The following is a 6,752-nucleotide window of genomic DNA, read 5'->3' as shown; positions in this document are numbered from 1 at the left end:
GTAATCTGTAATACATTTGAGATACAACAATAATACAGAATACAACAGGGAACAAAAACTGGATCATTTGATATCTTCAGGCGTGCAATCACTTTCCTATAAGCTTTAAATCTCCCTCTATATAAGCCAACAAGGTTCAAGATTTAATCTTATGGGATACAAGAAGATGAATGAAATTCTCAAGTTGCTTTGTTTGAGAATTCCCTGTAGAGATGTAAGCCTGTGAAGTATCTTGGTTTCCTGCAAAATAATTGCTTGTAAAATGCATGTAAATTGCCTGTAAAAATTACATTGTTCCTTTCAGATGTTTCTCCAATATATTTATAGATGAAAAATATATTTGTTTGGAGAAGTTACATGGAAGTTGCTGTGATTTAAAACTCAACTTCCATAAGATAAGATATATCCTGATTGATATATCTATCACTGGAGAAATAATAAAATTATTTTGAGTCAGTAACTGTATGCAAAATTATATACATACATATATATATATATATATATATATATATATATATATATATATATATATATATATATATATATTCCTTACGCATGAAAACATGCAAAGAATAAATATAAATAATATCCATATATGTAGTTCAATAATCTCAAGCGTACAACTACATATACCAAGCATGTTAAGTGTAACTTTGAAGCATATAGCTTCAAAATGGATAAATAGAAGAGCATATTCCAAACACGTTAAGTGCATATTCCAAGCACGTTAAGTGTAACTTTGAAGCATATAGCTTCAAAATGCCCCAAAACCTTACGCATGAACATATCCAAACATGCGTTAATACTCTCAAGCATATTAGCTATAACTCTCAAGCATATAGCTATATACTCTCAAGCATATTAGCTATATACATTTCTCCTAGTATTTTAATTAACTTTCTACCAAACTAAAATAATATTTACAACTCCACAATTCCAAATATTATTTACACTTTCATGGTAGTTCATCTAAAACATTAATCTCCATTACTATATAAATTTCCAACAATCTAAGCACGTAGGTTGTTGGGCCCATTGTTGGTTCATATCATCTTTTTATTTATGTGGACCGGAGAAGTTTTAATTTCTCTCATATTAAAGATACCTTAATGGGTAAGGGGCGCAGAGGAGCTGAGCTCATCCATGACCATCCTTTAACTCACTCTCATAAAATCAACAATATCTTTATAGTTAAGCGAGTTAGACTCAGTCACCTGGGATAGTTAAGAGATACATTATTATATATATATTTTTTTTTTAGAAACAAGGAGCTACAATATATGGAGCTTAGTCTATGACTATACACTGAATATAGATAGCAGTTGGCATGTACTGAGTGAGACCTAACAATGAGCAAAACGCCATGAACGTGACGATTCATATATTTTGTTCTTATTCCTGAATATGTAAGGACATATATATATATATATATATATATATATATATATATATATATATATATATATATATATATATATATATATATATATATATATATATACTCACACAAATTAAATTAAACCACATATTGGTCTGTACTCTGTACATACATATATATACACTTATTCTATAGAGAGGATAGGGTTAAAATCATTAAAGCTGGAAAGGAGATAGATTTATATAGACAAGTGAGGGATGCTCTCTTAATAACACGACAAAAGTGGGTGGGATAGATGGTTATCAACTTGTGATGATTAGTACACATCGACTTGGCGTTGGATTGGATTACTAAGTGGTATGTGCAGTTTTTGTTGCAGTACGTGTATGAAAGATGATTGCTTTTCTTACTTGCAGATCAGATGGATGGGACCAAACTCCAGGCTAGTGAAAATGGAATATAATGCATGCTGCAGAAACACCACTCAAACTTCTGTAATGATCGAGATCTATTGATGGTTTGAGTTTTCAATGGCATTTTAAAACAAAATGTACTGTTTCCACATGCTACACTCTATAAGAGCAACATTATTAGTTAAACCCCGGTGCAGTTTTTAAGGGACTTTTGTAAGAGTGATTAGGAAAGAAAATGCGGGAGGGGAGAAAAAAAAAAAGAAGAGAAAATTGAATTTTATAAAAAAATAATAATAATAATAGTGGGCACGTGCCTGACGCGCCATACGGGTGCATGCAGAGCGCCTGACGCGCCACACGGGCGCATGCAGAGCACGCGCCCGTGTGGCCATTGGCTGTGCGTTCGCGCACAACATGTGTCCTTTTTTTTTTTTTCTGACATGCTCCCAACCCTTTGCAGGCCAAATAATTTACCAATTAATTCTTCTCCACACTTGTTAATAACCCCACCCAAGTTAAATGACCTAACATTAACCCTCGTTTCTTCCCTGATGTGGACGCTCTAAGGTCATCCACATATGTGGATAATGCACAATTTCTAAGAAATAAAGTGCCATGTTGGCGGAGAGAGAGACAAGAGGTTCATCTGCAAAGAGAGAAATAATGGTAGAGATGTGGGACCGATACTGATTTTGAACCAGTTGTGATGCCTCACGGAGGAGGTCGTGTCACAAGTGCGCCCAGGAGGCGCGTTAGGCGCGCTGTGGACAATGACTTTTAAAAAAAAATTGTTTAATTTTGTTTTTTTTTTTTTCTCTCTCCCATATTTTCTTTCCTAATCACAATTACAAAAACTCATCAAAAATCATAAAATATCTCCGCTATTATGGATGCTCTTAGATATTTCAATCGGCACATTTATAGGGAAGCTAACTTCTGTCTAGATAGGTAATATGATAACCCATCATGATTGGTTACTAGTTTTGGAGTGTCCCTCATAGGGTTTAAGCAAATTCTGTTTGTTGATGTTGATAATTTTTGGTTAGATTTACAAATTTTAGAGGGGTAAGGCCAGATTTTGTTTGCTGTGTTGATAATTTTTTAGAGTTAGTCACCGATTTGGTCCTCCAACTATTGCAAAACTACCGATTTGGTCATCAACTATAATTCTTGCCAAATTAAGTTCTCAACTATTAAAATCTTACTCGATTTAGTCCTCCATTAAAATTTCATCCATAAGCTGTTAAATTTAAGGGCAAAAATGTAATTTCACATTCCTCTTTTCTTTTTCCGTTCCCGTTCGGCTTCTCCTCCGACTGCGAAATCCCTTTGAATTGCACCTCCGACGGAGCTATGTCCATCGGCGGCGAATTCCCGGTTTACCAGCTAACTCCCGACACTATAATGATTAATATTCCGGCGAAATGCGGGCGCCAGATTGAAGCCATGAAGCCTCTGATCTGTTCAGCAAGAACTTTGCCCCCACGTCCAACAACGGGATTATTCTACAGAAGTGTAGCTCGTCGGAGCTGAAGTGTATGATCCTTTCAACCATGATCCAGACGCAATTCGAGCTCTAGGGTTGTGGGAATGACAATATCAGCTATTTCTTAGATCCAAATAAGACCGGAGGGTTTATTGGATATGAAAATTTGACCGGCATTGGGTGCAAGTCCTTGTTCTCCGCCATCTCCTTAGCGGCGACGGTTTCTTTAGATATTTATGTGCTTGAGCTGGGGTGGTGGCTTCAAGGGCACTGCCGGTGCTCTAAGAATGCGGAGTGCACCAAAATCAGGACGCCCGAAGATGAAAAATCGGGTTTCCGGTGCCAGTGCTCTGAAGGGTTCATCGGAGATGGCTATCTGGGTGGTTCCGGCTGCCGGAGATGTAAAATTTGTTATTTTATTCATTTATTTACTCACTCCCAAACCAATGATTTAATCAATATTTTATACATTTTCATTTATAGGTAGTTGCACTTTCACGAGATGGTTTGCTAATGAACATAGGAGTAGATTATCCAAGTTTGAAAATTTTGAAGAGAAACACACAGACAGACATCATTAGTGAATGCTGGTGAAATTACATTGTTGTCCTTCATTTAGACGGAGAGTTAATAACGAATTAGATAGAGGACAAAATTGGATAACTTTTTCAAAATTAAGGAGTTAATTTGGTAAAGATGGTAGTCGAGGACCAAAATGATAATTTCGCTATAGTAAGGGAACAAATCAGTTATTAACTCTAATTTTTTAGTTAGATTTGCAAATTTTGGAGAGTCCCTATAGGGCTTAGCTAGGCGAACCTAATTATGTGTTGATGTTGTGGGTGTAATTATGGCCAAATTTATGAAATTTTTTAGCTTTTCTTATTTCTTTGGTATTGACAAGATTGTATTGTTTTGATCTCATTTCATGTTTTTTTAAACTATCTAATGTACCTTATGCTCAGATGACACCTCTGTAGCTCTTCTTGAGCTATGGTAATTATTATTTGAGGTCAACTACTATAATGGTTATATCGATCTAGATGAACTAAAGAAGCCCAACCCCTATAAAATAATACATTGAAAATGACTGTAAAACTTTATGTGGTGCAAGTGGACTAGATCGTTGGACTGGACATCTAGGTTACTCATGCTACTCATCAACAATGTTGCAAAAATTGCGCCTAGGCGGCGGCCGGCGGGCCGCCTAGAAATTCGGTGGAATCGCCGTTCTAGGCGGTCGACTGCCTAGGCGCTCTAGGTGCCCTAAGCGGCCTAGGCGTCGAGTATGTTGCCGTGGACTAGGCGAGAGTTTAACTTTTAAAAAAAATTAAAATTAAAAAAAAAAAAAAAACAAAAAACAAAAAAAAAACAAAAAAAAAAAACAAAAACAAAAAACAAAATGGGCGCCCTACGCGCTAAACGCCCCCCAAGCGCCTAGCGGGCTTTTTAACCTTGCTCATCAATAGTATCAACTATGGTTGGAGATCAACGCGGTTTCTGCTTCCGTTATTATGAGATTAGACTATATTAGACAACATTTAGATCTAACAATGACTAGATTAGAATGTTTAATATGTTTTGTTTTAAATTTTCAGTTGATACTTTATTTCCCTTTTTACATTTTGGTCCCAATAATCTTGAGATTTTTTAAGGGGGTTTTTGAAAAGGAATTAACACGTGAAGGCCGACAGAAGATGAATCCCTATCTAGGATTCTCCAAATCTTAGTTTACAAATTAATGGTCCCCAAACATACACTAATTCAATACATCTTTTTTTTTTTTTTTTTTTTTCATGATGAGGGAAACTCCATAACAACTGTTATTCAAATGTATGCATTAGATAAATTATGCTTTTTTGTGCACCAAAAATCAAACTTCTGACATTTTAATACGAGAGTCATACTCTATCTATTCGGTCAGCTATTTCGAAGCTTTATTTTATTGTTCTTAGCCATAGGGGTGAGGTGAACAACAAGAAAGAGACAATAATTTACAGCTGTGTTTCAAATCCAATTTCCTTCACTGGGCTTGTTTGTCATTTCTTGACATTAATGTACGTTGGTTTTTCCTTGTGTTTTGTCAATTTTTCTTCCTGTTTGTAGCCTTTTTCTCTTCCTGTTTTGTCAATTTTTTCCAGCATGCTTATATATGCAAAGTAGTTATTACACTAATATAGCCCATCAACCAAGCAAAATGTTCCTTTCAAAAAAAAAAAAAAAAAAAAAAAAAAACAAGCAAAATGTTTGCTTATTTAAAATGTATTAAATGTACATTTGAATGATATATATTCACCAAATGAGCATGAAATTCTCGAATTCTATATTCGTGACCACTACAACAAAATTGAGTGTCAAACACTTCAAACTTTTATTTTCCAACTGCCTCCAGAAAACGAGGGTTCGTGAATGAAAATGAATTTTAATTTCTGGCCCTTTTTAGAGTGTGTTTGGTTTATGAGTTTACACACTAGAAATGAGAATTAAAATCATAGTTGGTGTTTGATTGACAATTTTTTAAAACACAATTATTGGATTTGATTTCGCATTTCTTCAATAATTAAAAACCTCACTCCCTAATTAAAAAAAAAAAGTTTAATTCCATCTTATTAGTAATATGTTTTTAAAGTTTGGATTAGTCCTTTTAGATTTTTGTTTTGATTTTTTTTTTTGTTTATGTTGGTACTTTGGATGCCATTATATTATGATCAATCACCTTGATATTTTGTTTTTGTAATTTTAAACCTTTATTTTCATTATAGGTCATACATAACCAAATATCAATATTGGTAATCATTTCAATTCCACCCTACTATCAAACTTGCAAAATACTTTCACCAAAACTCATACCATCATCAGGTATTTGATTCTCATTCTAATTCCGATTCCATGTGCAAACCAAACACACCCTTATAATCCCAGAAGCTGCTTGATGACACGGATCGAAAGTTGCTAGCAAGTTTTTACGATTCTAGTGGTTGAAAATTAAAAGGGATAAAATAAAGAAAAAAAATTAAACATGGCATCAATGGATTTCTCGTGGATGACTAATGTAATTATTATAAGGTCAGAGGTTTGATTATGATAAAAGGTACGTCATATTCATTACAACTATAGATCAAACATTTTAAAAAGATAGATCACAAAAAAAGACAATTTTTTTTCGAAAATTATTTATGCACTATCATATATGACTACTTTTCTTTAATTTTGTTAAGGTTAAAAGGACGCTGGTTGTATCGCCATTTTTGAGGTGGTTCGAATCTGGGATCAAAGAAGAAAGAATAGTTGGGAGGTGTGTTTGGATAATGTCTGGTGTGATTCCTGGCTTTCTCCATCCATCAGTAAACAGAATTTGAAAGATGGAAATCATAATGTCTACTCGTTAAACCAAAGGGAGAAGGTGGCGTGATGAGGATGCATGCCAGCCAGCTTTTGCTTTTTACATACTGTCTTAATTTTATTTTTTTTCTTT

Source organism: Ipomoea nil, unplaced genomic scaffold (assembly GCF_001879475.1).
Source record: "Ipomoea nil cultivar Tokyo-kokei standard unplaced genomic scaffold, Asagao_1.1 scaffold1026, whole genome shotgun sequence".
NCBI classification, from domain to species: Eukaryota; Viridiplantae; Streptophyta; class Magnoliopsida; order Solanales; family Convolvulaceae; genus Ipomoea; species Ipomoea nil.
The sequence above is the reverse complement of the archived record's forward strand: the minus strand, read 5'-3'. Positions refer to the sequence as shown.